The 14167-nt window shown below is 43.5% G+C and overlaps 1 long non-coding RNA gene and 1 pseudogene across 13 annotated transcripts in view; one reads left to right on the top strand and one right to left on the bottom strand.

Annotated features, from left to right (window-relative positions):
• The window catches only part of LOC144301857 (uncharacterized), a 60256-nt gene that overhangs the window by 667 nt on the left and 45422 nt on the right, over positions 1 to 14167 (top strand). For 10 of the 13 annotated variants that reach the window (XR_013368758.1, XR_013368759.1, XR_013368756.1 and 7 more), the window contains exon 2: positions 230 to 397. This is a non-coding gene — a long non-coding RNA (uncharacterized LOC144301857). Of the gene's footprint in view, positions 1 to 229; positions 398 to 8962; positions 9240 to 11867; positions 11998 to 14167 lie in introns of all 13 variants that reach the window. The other 3 variants (XR_013368745.1, XR_013368751.1, XR_013368746.1) reach the window with 3 other exon arrangements.
• On the bottom strand, positions 8423 to 10306 carry LOC144301568 (mRNA turnover protein 4 homolog pseudogene; annotated as a pseudogene).

The following is a 14167-nucleotide window of genomic DNA, read 5'->3' as shown; positions in this document are numbered from 1 at the left end:
CTCCAGATCGTTCTTTAAATGCACGAATCATAGATTATGGATGGTATTGAAATACGCAAAAAGAAAGGATGAGATGAAACAAGCAATCGTGCTTAGCTGTTAATTACAACTAAACAATATTAATTACCGATCGTCATAAAATGGGTATTTGTAGAGAACAAGGCACTTGGGTTTTTGCCTTATAAACAACTTTGGGGTATGATTTATTTATTTATTTATTTTTTTTAAGGATTTTATTTATTCATGAGAGACACACAGAGAGAGGCCGAGACACAGGCAGAAGGAGGAGCAGGCTCCATGCAGGGAGCCCGACGTGGGACTCGATCCCGGGACTCCACGATCATGCTCTGGGCCGAAGGCAGCCGCTAAACCGCTGAGCCACTCAGGGATCCCCGAGGTATAATTTATATATCGTGAGATTCACTCATTTTAAGTGAAAAAATGATGTTTGGTGAATAATGATGTTAGGCCTCATTATTTTTATTTATTTTTAGAAATTGACAGCACGTGTCGGGGGGAGGGGCAGACATCCAGGAACAGAGGCTCTCAAGCAGGCCCACCCTCAGTACAGATCCCGAGGACAGGCTCCATGGATGGATCCCTGAAATATTGACCTGAGCAGAAATCAAGAGTTAGGTGCTTAACGCCCTCAGCCACCCAGGGGCCCAGGCCTCATAATTTTTTTTTTAAACATTGGCTTATTATTTTGTTATTCAACAAATTTTAGGTTTAATTCTGAGTTTGCCGGTGCCTTAACAATATGATAGAAGGAAGACTATCCTATGAGAATATGTGGGTCGAATGGAAAAAGGAAATTCCTGGTTGCACTTAGTAAATTGTACATATTTTAAAAGATTTTCCAACAACTTTTTGGCTGATGGTTTTAATTGAAATTTCCATTTCCTGCTGTCCAAAAGTTGCTTTTGCAAACTACTGGGAATAGTTTGCACTTCTGTGTTTAGAACGTGGGCCCCAAAGAGTTCATGGATGGGAATTTTCCATGTGAAATACTTAAAAATATGTTGGCAGCCCCTCCCCCTTCTTTAATGGCAAGGTCGAGTTTTTTACAGACACACACAGCACTTTTGGCAACAAAAATCACATCCACATGGAAATAATCCGGATGTATTTTAAAATGGAAGAGTTCTATGTAGTGTATGCCTATATCGTTTTTTGCTCATAATAAGCAGTTTTAAAGGAGTTTATGCTTCATTTTTTTCTTTTTAAGATTTTATTTATTCATAAGAGACACACAGAGAGAGGCAGAGACATAGGCAGAGGGACAAGCAGGCTCCCTGCGTGGAGCCCGATGTGGGCCTGGATCCCAGGACCCCGGGATCATGACCTGAGCCAAAGGCAGACACTCAACCACTGAGCCACTCAGGTGCCCCTTGAAGTTTAACTCTTATTTCTTCAGATCTTCAGCCACATTTTCTCTACAGGGGGAGGGATAGCATTTACTGACAAAGGGATATGCTTAGTTTATTATCACATAGTTGCAAGCAGAACAATTATTTCCTTAGGACGTGCAACTTTTTGTTTTTGGGTGTTAAATAAAAACATTGAAGGCAGCTTCTAACCATTGTCATCAATTGTGAAATTTTTAAAACACGGGAGTGAATAGATATCACATGAGACTTAAATGCACTCTTTCAGTACTTGTAGAGGTTTGCTTCTATGGTCTTCCTTAGGTAAGCTGCTTAGGACAAGATGAGTGGCCAATAACAATTAGGGTAAAAACATTTTTCAGATAGTCTGTGATGATTTTTTTTTTTACTCTTTTAAGGATTTGATCAGATTGTCATTGTTTTTATAACATTATGTGGTGAGAAAAATTCATACCAGCAATGGAATGAGCATTTCTGATGTTATCTTACTCACTTATATTAGCAGCAGTATCTTTAATTCCCAGTTTGTAGGAATCATTCTGCAGCATTAGTTTAAGTTAGTTAAAACTAGCAAATGTAATCAATCTGTACACACAATCAGGCTAACTAAACAGCCAGACATAGTCACAAACTTCAAAAGTGGATACCATCACTGCACATTTCCACTTTGTGGAACTCCCACCCTGTTTTCAGGTATGTCGGACATCACTGAATGTGACATATGGCTCTCTGATATCTGGTCTAAGTGAAAGTGCTAGTGCTAGACAACATATCAAATATTGGTAAGATTTAACTTATTTGACAAGGCAGATAGAATTTCCTTATACCCCAGTAGGCCCTTTATTCCAACACAAACCCCAGAGTGGGTGTACTCCAGTTTAGGAACTGCTGCTCTAGGACCTTCCAGAAGAATGAATTTACTTTGGCCGGAGAAGTTGGTATAGCAACCTCTCTGAGCAGTGACTGGCTGCACAACAGTGGAACAAACTTTTAGGATGTACAAACGTTAGCTCCAGGATGGACTGGGAGGAATCTGAGTAGCCCTGCTCTGGAATCTTCAGAAGTGCCTTTCTCCTTAATGTTTGATTCCTTTTCTTATCCCAGCAGGCAGACAGTTACATTAAACACACACACACACACACACACACAAACACTGGAACATTCAACTAGTTTGGTTGTGAGGGGTTGGATTTCAACAGGTGTTCAACAGGTGACCTGGAGCAGGGCGTGTTTAAGTGGAGACTGAGTGGATAAGTAGGAGGCAGGGAAAGAACAGGGAACAGTGTTCCAGCAAAGGGAATGTCATATTTGAAGGCTTGTGTTCAGGGTGGCTTGAGGTAAGAGTTAAATAGACTGCCTGCATAGTGACTGCATCCAGGGAGAGAAAGACACCTGTCACTTTGTATGTGATGCCATGAAGGACAGCCTTGCCTTTCCCAGCTGGTAACTATGTACCCCTGAAACAGAGTTGGAGTTAGTGGTTAACACGGTGAGCTCTGGGGCTCACTTGCCTTGGGTTGGTCTCCCCACTCTGTCGCTCTGGGACTCTGAGCAAGTTATTTCATCTTGTTTTCTTATGGGGACCATAAACGTTGGTATGTCATAGAGGTGGCATGAGGATTGAGGTAATTAATGCATGTAGAGTCTAGTCCAGTGTCTGGCACATGGTGCTCAATAAATATTACTATTTCCCTGCCCCACCACCAACCATTGTGGTTGTTGTTTTTTCTGCTTCAGAAAGGCTCAGGGGAAGATCTAGTTCTGCCAGAGAAAACCAGAAGGATCACATGGCCCCAACAAGCAAAATTTCATTCCCTGACTTCAACTGGGCTGAAATTTAAAACCTTCTGTACTCACTGTAAATCTCTGCCCTACCACCTGTCATCCTCAACAAATGTTCTCCCTCCCATTCCTTTCTTTCTCGGAAAATGAAAGCAGTCAACGGATCAGACTTCAGCTTGCTACCACCCAAATCTCAAAATCCCTTGGACCGACAACCCTTCTTTCTTTCCTTCTATTGCTGAGAACCCATTCTTCCTTTGGTCAAACAATAATCTACCCATCTGGATCTGTAAGCAACTCCCCTTTAGGGATGGCTTTCCATTGATTCTTTTTCCCTTCCCCCATGACTTGATCTTCTCTCTTTGGTCCCTTCTTATGAACAATGAAACACACTCAAGTCTCTCCCATCTTAAAAAGGCATGTCCTTCACTCTCTCCAGAAGCTGTCCTTTGCCCTACCGCTCATAGCCAGATTTAGCTACATTCATCCATACCTATCTGCGTTTCTTCACTGCCTGGGTATTCCTGAGTCTGGCTTTGTGCCCCCACCATTGTGCTTGCCCCATTCTCACCAAGACACCAGCTAATTGCTAGTATTCAAACTCATTAGACTCTGTAGCCTTTGTCATACTTCACTTCTCAAAAGCATTTAGTAAATCTCATTCCTTGTTCCCCAAGATTTCTTCCCCCTCCAAAGATTTTCTTTATTTATTTGAGAGAGGAGGGAGGGAGGGAGGGAGAGAGAGAGAGAGAGAGAGAGAGAAAGAATATGACCTGGAGGGAGAGGGAGAGGGAGTGGGAGCAAGAATATGAAGCAGACTCCATGCACTGGATGCAGGACTCGATCCCATGACCATGAGATCATGACATGAGGTGAAACCAACAGTTGGCTGCTTAACCGACTGAGCCACCCAGCTACCCCCTACCCCACCCTGTTCTCTTCTTTGGGTCTCATGATTTCTGTCATTGGCCTTTCCTTCTACTTCTCTGGGCTTTCTTCTCAATCTCCATTGCAAACCCACTCCACTGCTCGGCACTTAAATGTTAGTGTCACTCACTGCTTTGTCTTAGCCCCCTTTCTTCTCATGTTAAGTGATATCCCCTCATGGTCTCCTCCCCTGTATGAGTTCATTAGCTGTCATTTATGCTGATGGCTCCCCAAATTGTCTTTGGCCTTGATCTGGCTTCTGATAGCCAGATTTTACATCTATCAATGTGCTGGATGTAGTCTCTGTTATTTTGCTCCCCATATGAGACGTCCACTTCCAAGTCCAAATCCTTATGTGTGATCTTTCAGTCCCGACTACAAGCAATTCCAAAGCTTTGCCTGGCAGGTGTCACCTGCCCTCCCCACACTAGACTTGGTGCACAGCTGTCGGTTCACAGCCCCCCTCCCCCAGAGCTTTCCGGGTCTGCTCTGAAACTGGGTCCCAGTACACCGATGGCAGGGAGAAACCCAAGAAAGAGGCAGACCACTCCAGCCTGGTAGGTGGAAGTTTTCATAAACAAAGAGAATTTATACCTGATGCTTGGCTCTGGCAGTAGCAGGACAAATGGATCCCCACACCTGCCCTAACACCAAATCTTGAAAGTTGATAAAAGACACACACACACACACACACACACACACACACACACGATGCAGGTGTTCTTGACACTGTATCACCATCTCAAGGCTGTGTCTTGGGATCAGCCTCTGGGCAAGCATACCCACACTCCGAAAACAGGGGAGGTGGGGAGGAGGAGCCTCTGAGTGTTGGGGTCCCCAACTAAAGCTTTTCTCTACCTTCTTGAACATATGAAATACGGTTTAAAAATTTTTTTTGAAATATGGTTTTAATAAGTTTTAATATCCTAATTTGCTAATTCTATTTATTGTTTGTATTGATTTATTTTCCTTCTCATTATGGGTTGTATTTTCCTGCCTCTTTGTATGCCTGGTAATTTTTGATTGCATGACAGACAATGTAAATTTTTCATTATTGAGTGCTAGAAATTTTTGTATTTCTATAAATATGCCTGAGTTTTGTTCTGGGATGCAGTTTGGTCACCAGGAAATAGTTTTGTCCTTTTGAGGCTTGCTTTTGTTAGATGGTGCTAGAGAAATGTTTAATGTGGGGTGAAATTTGCCCTGCTGATATACTCCTGAGTACTCTTCCCGATGCCCCATGAATTATGAGGTTTTCCACACTGGCTGGTGAACTGTTCCCAGCCTGTATGAGCCCTAAGAATTGGTCCCTTTGTTTTTTGGGGGAGTGGTTTTTTCCTTAGCTTCAAGTTTCTTCCTGACACTTGCTCTGATCAGTACTTAGCCAGATATTTCAGGGAGACCCTTTTCAGACCTCCAGAGCTTTCTTTCTCTGTGCAGCATTCTCTTCTCCCTGTCAGATTTAACTGCCTCAGCTTTCTGGGGCTCCTAGTTCCATATCCTCAATTCACAGGGCTCTGGGTTCCTCCTCTCTGTGCTGAGGGCTGGAAATTATCTCCAGGAAGTCAGTTTATGCAATTACAGAGCTTATCTCATTTGTTTTTCTTCTCTCAGGGAGTATTGTCCTGAAATACCTATTTTCTAATATGTATCTAAAATATATTTTGTCTTTTTGTTTATTGGTAGTTTCAGGCAGCAGAGTAAATCTGGTCTGCATTACTCCATCATCATAGCCAGAAGCAGAAGCCCCCAAATTGTACTGTTTTGTTTTAGATACTTTTTCCTCTCCATTTTTTCTGCTTTTTCCTCATTAGTAAAAGTTGTACTTCCTGGATTCACCCTTGATATCTCTTTTCTGTTCTCTGTAGTTTTTATCTCTTTGTACTTTCACTCTTGGTTCTGAAGGATTTACTTGATTTCTAATGAAATTTTTATTTCTGCAATTTATGTGTTTAATTTTCAAAAGCACTTTATTATTCTTTTTTTAAAGATTTTATCTATTTATTTGAGAGAAAGAGAGAGAGAGAGAGAGAGATCACAGAAACAGAGGGACTGAGCAAGGAGCCCGACTTGGGGCTTGATCCCAGGAACCTGAGATCATGAGCTGAGCTGAAGGCAGATTCTTAACCAACTAAACCACCCAGGGGCCTCCTTTATTGTTCTTCTTTCAAAAAAAAAAAAAAAAATAGCATCCTGTCTTTGTTTTATGGATGCTCTAACATGTCAAACCTTTTAGAATTTGTTTTTTTCTGACATTCTCATCTTTCCAACATTCTTTTTCTTCAAGAGGCAATTTGTTCTGTTTGCTTATTTTTGTCTTTCCCCCTTATGTTGCTAGTTTTTCTCATTGTCTGGTAATCTTTTACTGTCCATTTATATTGAAAAGGCCAAAGGCTGTTTTCTTGGGCACCATAACTGATGGTGTCTTATTTATAAGATAAGTTGTTGTGTGTTAGAGGCAAATAAGAGTTTATGAACCCACGAAAGAAGAGTCTTCTCAGTACAACTGCTGAGACCACAGAATTGTGAGCTTGAGGTAAAAGGGAAGCAGTGGTGAGCCATGTGTACCCATCTGTTTCTTACCTCATTTTGATCATTTGCAAAGCTTATTTGCTGCTTCAGGAATGAACCCAGATAATCTCCATCCTAAGCAGTGACCCAGTCCTCATTTTCCAATTTTTGGACCTGGACCAGACTTTATCATTTGGCTTTGCATATACTAATGCTACAGGTGACCAATCCATGGCACCTGGCATCCCCTTTACTTGTCTGGGTCCAGCAGCCTGCTTTTTTTTTTTTTTTGTGGCCAGCACCTGTACCTTTTTTGGATGTGGGCCTTTGGAATCTTAGGAATGAGATGTGGAGGTATAAGTGCCCCAGCTGCCTATACTGGCCAGCATATTTCATTTTTAAAATATTTTACTTATTTATTTATTTAGAGGGTGTGCACATGTGTGAGTGGGGGGAGGGGGTAGAGGGAGAGGGAGAGGGAGAGAGAATCTCAAGCAGACTCCGTGCTGAGTGTAGAGCCCAACGCAGGGCTTGATCTCACCACCCTGAGATCATGACCTGGGCTGAAATCAAGAAGCAGACGTTTAACTGACTGAGCCACCCAGGCGCCCCTGGCCTGTATACTTCTGAGGAATGTGCTCTATACCATTTCCTTCTGCGTCTCCATGGGGTTAAGATTTACCATGCACTTTGATAGCTGGCTTGTTGGAAGTCTTTCCTTCCATGTATCACTTCCCCTCTGCTTTGGTGCTGTCCTGCACCTCCCCAAAAAACCACATGCTCTCAGTTGTCATCTCAGGATCTTCTTGGCAGGGGAGAGGGGTCCCATTAAGACCAGTGATGATATGGATCAAAGGTTGACACCCTTCCCATAGCTTCTTACACCGAAAGCCCTACTCTTCTTCTCTCTCTAAAAATTCAGTAGAGAGATTGATAAAGAGGAGCAAATTCCCACACCTGTGCTTCTCATACTGTGTTCGATCCCACTCTGGCAGGAAGAATTCAGACACCCAGCATGTGGCAGAGTTGTCTCTTACTCAGACTGTTAAACCACAGTGAATACAAATCTCTGAGACGAGTTGAAATGTAGGCTCCAGCTGTCACAAAGAATCTCTTCTCTGATATTGGGGTTTCTTATCTGTTTATATCTACCAAATAAGGTAATTTTCTGCTCCTGCAAGAACAGAAAGCCACAGGAATGCAAAAATCTGCAGATGTGATAGTCAATTAACAACTTAGGCACTTTTCAGGCAGTGATTCTCCGATGTTGGTGTGCATTAAGATCACCCGAGGGCTTGGAAAAACATTAAAATACAGTCCTCACCCATAGAGTCTCCCATCCACTTGGTCTGAGTGGGCCCAGAGTTTGCATTTCTAGTAAGTTTCCAGGTGATTGTTACTGTCCAGGGAATATACTTTAAGAACAAGGAATCGATGTTTTTCTCCCCCCTAGCTTAGATGATCATAATTTACAGTCTGTTCCTTTCATGGAATCTTCTGATACGATCTGTGCAGTTTTCATGTAATTGTATTATAGCTAGTTGACTGTCAAGGTCTTTTATTGGTGATGAAAGCTATTTAGAGTTTTCTACTTATATAGTTACCCTTGGGCTAGCATATTCAACATTAGCAGTTCTCTTAACCTAGTAAAATATTAATCAACTTCATCTAATTTTTAATTTTTATTTTATTTTATTTATTTTATTTTATTTTATTTTATTTTATTTTATTTTATTTTATTTTATTTTATTTTATTTTATTTTATTTTTTATATTTTTTGCTGTGGAATGGTTGTAATATCCTCTCTGGGTTTCAGCAGTGGCTTTACTCTTGTCTTAGTGAAAGCATCCCACCTTCTCGTCATCTCTAAGACTCTTGGCCGTGGTTTAGGAGGGAGGAAGGGGGTAAGGGGGGACGTGGGGTAGGGAGAGGAAAGAGAGAAAGAAAGGAGTAGGGAGGGCAGCCAGGGTTTGCATATTTCTGGGGAAATGCAAACCCTTGTTTCCAGTTGGAGGGTACAGAGGGCCAGGGGAGAGGAGAGCCCTGGCTCTGGTGGCAGCTCCACATCCCCAGACCTCATGAAGGAGCTAGTGCTGGAAGTTGGCCCCAGGTAAACAAAAGAGAATCCTGGGAATCCAAACAAAAGCCCAAAGCTAAGGCCTTTTTTCTAGAAAAAGTCCTCTTTGTCATCCACAGGGAGCCACTCTGCAGTCTGCCCCTCTCACCCTCCCTTGTCTGAATTCACAGCAAAATAAATAGCTAGACAGCTTCTCTCCCAGTGAGGTTGGTGGTCTCACACATCCTGACCTTGAGCACCTGTCAGCTGTTGTCTTTCCCTTCTCATTCTTCTGCAGACTTAATCATGTTCTTGGGCAAGTCATCTCCCATCTGTCTGCTGGAACCTTCTGGACTGTGCATCCCATGTGTTCTTGATGGTTACCTTGAATTCAGTCATCTCACACCCAAAAAGCTTCGGCATGCGAGCCTGCTTTGGGGTCAGCACACGGCCCTCCTTGCACACCTCCTAGTTGGACAGAAGGGTCACCACACCTCTCCTGAGAGCACATCTCTTTGCTGTGGCTCCATGGGGACTGGGGGGACTGCTCCAGGGGCCCCCAGTCCAGGCTCATGGTGAGTGTTACTTGGTTTCCAGCTCTAGTGAAGTCCATTTCCATGTGTTTCGTGAACCACCCATTCACTTCCTCCTTAGTTCGGTTGGTGAAGTGGAGACTGACTTCACCCCTCAACTTCTTGCTGACCTGATGCATGTTGTCTTTGTAGTTGTTAAATGGGCTTCCACCTAAGGCCACCGTCATCGCTTTGTTTTTGCCAAAGAACATCCAGCTGTGCTTCCAGGCATTCTAGATGTCTTTCAACTGGCTTTCTTCACATTGGCCACGGAGAAGATGAAAAGGTATTTTTGTACATGTCCACACATTTCCGAAGCTCTTCTATCAGGTTCCGTTTCAGTTCTAAGCCTTTCTTGGCAGTTTTGGTTAAGGAAACTTTCTTGTTGTGCTCTGATTTGGGCACAGAACTGCAGGCAGATGCCGTGGAAGGTGATCTGCATCATTTAACTTAATCTTTTTTAAAAAAGATTTTGAAAAAAAAAAATAAAAAAAAAATAAAAAAGATTTTGTTTTTAAATAATCTCTACACCCAATATGGGCCTCAGACTGACAACACCAAGATTAAATCATGTGCTCTACCAACTGAGCCAGCCATACGCCCCCTAATTTAATTTAATTTAATTTAACTTAATTTAATTTAATTTTTGTGTTGCTTCCCCCTCCACTTAATTTTATTTATTTATTTTAAAGATTTTATTTATTTATTCATGAGAGACACAGAGGAGAGGCAGAGACACAGGCAGAGGGAGAAGCAGACTCCCTCTGGGGAGCCCGATGTGAGACTCAATCCTAGGACCCCAAGATCACAACCTGAACCAAAGGCAGACGCTCAATCACTGAGCCACCCAAGTGTTCCCCCCTCTATGTTTAATTTTAAACACAGATGAGCAATCTCATTCTTTTCAGTTGTAACAATTAGCACATCCAAATCATATTGCAAATACAGTACAGATTCTGTCAAAAGTTATGAAGTGTCTCCTCTTTCAGGACACTTTTTACACATGTAAAGTGACAGGTCTTGAAAGAAAAGTTCTGCTCTCTTCCTTAATTCTGATGCATTTGCGCCATATTTGCCAGAATCAAGAAGGTCTTCTGAGGAGTTTCTGGGAAATTCTCTGGGTACTGATGCCAGGAGAGGGTTGAGAGATGAAAAGGGAAAGCTGTCAGCTGGGTGGCCAGCGGTCGGGAGCCAGGAGGATCACCAGCAAAGCCCAACTACATGGTAGAGACCTGGAGGGTCTAGGGTCTGGGCAGGTCAGAGAGGAGGAGTGGGAAAGCAAGGGCAAGGTGGCTTGGAAAGGAGAGGGCTGGTGAGAAAAGAGGCCAGGAGAAGCAAAAAGCAGCCCCTGAGCTGTAAGGAGCAGAGCAAAAGTTGTCTCCATAAACTCTTATCATGAAATACAATACAGTTTTATGATATAAACACTGTGGCATTCAGTGGCTGTGTTGAAGAGCAAGATATGAAAAAGAAATTTAGAGCTTATTTTGTATGAGACATTGTTAGGTGGGTGGGTCAAGTTCATTATCGCTTACACCACATGGGCCATTTTCCTGTAGCCTCTGTTACAGATCTCCTTAGGTTCACTTGTAGTGAAGGAGGAGGAGGGGAGGAGAAGAAAGATAGGGCTTTATCGAGGAATGGTATTTTTTTTTTTAAGATTTTATTTATTTATTCATGAGAGACACAGAGAGGCAGAGACACAGGCTGAGAGAGAAGCAGGCCCAATGTGGGACTGGATCTTGGGACCCTGGGATGATGACCTCAGCCAAAGGCAGATGCTCAAACACTGAGCCACCCAGGCATCCTTATTTATTTATTTGAGAGCGGGGGGTGGGGGGGAAGCCCTCAAAGAGTGTGCATGAATGGAGGAGGCAGTGGTGGGAGGAGCAGAAGAAGAGGGAAAGAGAGATTGCCTCAGCAATCCCAGCACAGAGAACAATGCAGGACTCGGTTCCATGACCCTGAGATCATGATCTGAGCTGAAACCAAGAGCTGAATGCTTAACCGACCGAGCCCCCCAGGTTCTCAGAAATGTAATTTATTTGATGACAAATACACAATAAGTTACGTTTGTTCTTCAAAATTGAATATGCTCACTACATTGTAAATGAACATATTTCATATGGCCCATGGTCTCTACTTTGCTATCCTGCCTGCTGCTTCCTGGCAGGATATTCAATAAACTTCTGCCTTCTTTGCTCTGTCTGGGGTGAATTCTTTTTTTTTTTTTTTTTTTTTTTTAAGATTTCATTTATTTATTCATGAGAGACACAGAGAGAGAGAGAGAGAGGGGCAGAGACACAGGCAGAGGGAGAAGCAGGCTCCACGCAGGGAGCCTGATGCAGGACTCGACCCCAGGACTCCAGGATCACGCCCTGGGTTGAAGGCAGGTGCTAAACCATTGAGCCACCCAGGGATCCTTGGGCGAATTCTTTGCCTGTGCTGCCGGCTTCCACCAAGTTGTTGGGTCACTCCAAATTTGGTGGCCCCTGTCCAACTGGGGGAACCCCACATTTGGTGACCCATATGGGGAGACTTTGTAGCCATCCCCTAATTTGGTAGGCCCTGCATGGTGAGAGCCTTTGCTGGCCCTGGGTGCTCCCTGTATATTCTCTTGGAAATTTTCAGGACATTTCTTTGGAGGACTGACTTCTCAGGCTCCTTGGGGACCCGCCAACCTCCGACCTCTGGCCAAGGTGCCTCGTTGGTGAAGATCTGAAGCCCCGGGGAACCACCTGGATTGCCCTCACCCAAAAATGTGAGGGATTTCCCATTTTGCCCTGGGGAGGGAACTTTCCCTCCCTCTTCTTTCTCTTTGGGGCCCTTTGGCAGGCTAACCCTAGCACCTCCCAGACAACTGAAGGTCTCTGGTCAGGGTGGCTCCCCAGTGTGCTCTGAAGGTCTGTGGGTGAACAGGTTGGACTGTCTGCACCTGTGAGGGCAAAAGGGTGAATCCGCACATGTTATGGCCTCGGTTGGGACCCTTTCCTGATGCTGGAGAGAGAAAGAGGCCCATGTCCCTTTGCTTCTGTCTTTATCACAGGAGTCTACCTTGTATTAGGGTTTTCTCTCTCCCTCTTTTATGGAGATAAGGTGGCCGAGAGACAGCCTGAGAAAGAATCTCAGCCACGAATTTTGCATTTTATTTTTATTTTGTAAAGATTGTATTTATTTGTTCATGAGAGACACACAGAGAGAGGCAGAGGGAGAAGCAGGCTCCCTGGGTGGGGAGCCTGATGTGGAACTTGATCCCAGAACCCGGGGATCACAACCTCAACCTGAGCCGATGGCAGATGGTCAACCACTGAGCCATCCAGGTGCTCCTGTTTAACCTTTAGAGGAACTGCCAGACTTTTCTGAAGTGGCCGCCTATTTTACAATCTCACCAGCGATAAATGGGGCTTGATTTTTCTGTATCTTTTTGAACACTTATTAGAGGTCTCTTTCATTATAGCATCCTAGCGTGTAGCGTGGAATCTCATTGTGGTGTGAATTTCCTTCCCCTGATGGCTACTGAGTAACTTTTCTTTTTTATTTTCTTTTTCTTTTCTTTTTTTTTTTTTTTAAGATTTATTTATTCATTCATTCAGAGAGAGCGAAGAGAGAGGCAGAGACACAGGCAGAGCGAGAAGCAGGCTCCATGCAGGAAGCCCGATGTGGGAATCGATCCCGGGTCTCCAGGATCACACCCCAGGCTGCAGGCAGCACTAAACCGCTGCGCCACCGGGGCTGCCCCTTCTTTTTCTTTTCTTTTCTGAGTAACTTTTCATGTGCCTCTTGGCCATTTGTGTATCTTCTTTGGAGGAATGTCTATACCGATTCTTTGCCCATTTTTCAGTTGGGTTATTTGACTTTTTATTACCTTTGAGACTCTTGAAAACTCCAGTTCTTCTACCCAACCCAACACCCCCTCCCCCAAGAAAAAAACCCTCAAATTAAGAAAATCTGAAGTTTAGAACTGGACTCTGGGGTCAACTCAGGACAGGATCAACAGGTGACCATGAGGAAGAAGAGGTGCAAGATATCACCCAGAGCTTATTTCCCCGCAGCTCACAGTGACACTGGACTTACCCTCTTTTAATAATTAACTTTTATGTCCAAGGGGCTTTTGTACACTTCCAGGAACCCACCTGAAATTGTTACTTGTTCTGAAGCAGTTAATGATAAAATCTTCACATTCTGCTTTTATTATATGAAAAGATGAGTTTTACAGATTAGAGTTCCCCAAACACTTGAAGAATGAGAAAAACTTAAGCAATTAAGCTCTTCCAAATGAAAACTTGATGGAAATTGTGAGCCACATTATGAGACACTTTTATTTTTATTTTTTAAAAAATATTTTATTTATTCATTCATGAAAGACACAGAGAGAATGGCAGAGACACAGTCAGAGGGAGAAGCAGGCTCCATGCAGGGACCCAGATGCGGGACTCGATCCCGGGACTCCAGGGTCACGTCCTGAGCCAAAGGCAGAAGCTCAACCACTGATCCACCCAGGTGTCCCATGAGACACTTTTAAATGCTTTAAGCATCTTAAAAATCTGATACACATGAATATAAAGATTACCAAATATTTGGTAGGAAATCCTGAAAAAACCTTTTTGGAAAAATACCAAATGTAATGGATCTAAATTTGCTTCCTCATTATCTTTGCTCTTCCTCTTATTCTCTCTTTTGCATTTTGCTTCCCTGGGGTTCTGGAGGCCTTCCCTTTGCCTCCCCGGATCCACTATCTCCTCAGCTGCCCTGGTCCATGTTCTGGGTGCTTTGGGAGACTTGTTGTATTAAGGTGCATCAACGGAGTCCTTTACCCCTGTCTTTGATTGGGTTTTGTCAGTGGCAGGCATCGGCCTGAGATCTGAGGGTGGGGGAACAGGGAGGTGGGCTCCTTTCCAGAGGAGTTGCTGTGAGTTGTCTGTGTCCCTCAA

The sequence above is a fragment of the Canis aureus genome, chromosome 30, assembly GCF_053574225.1.
Source record: "Canis aureus isolate CA01 chromosome 30, VMU_Caureus_v.1.0, whole genome shotgun sequence".
In the NCBI taxonomy this organism is placed as follows: Eukaryota; Metazoa; Chordata; class Mammalia; order Carnivora; family Canidae; genus Canis; species Canis aureus.
This window is presented reverse-complemented; position numbering and strand designations above follow the sequence as displayed.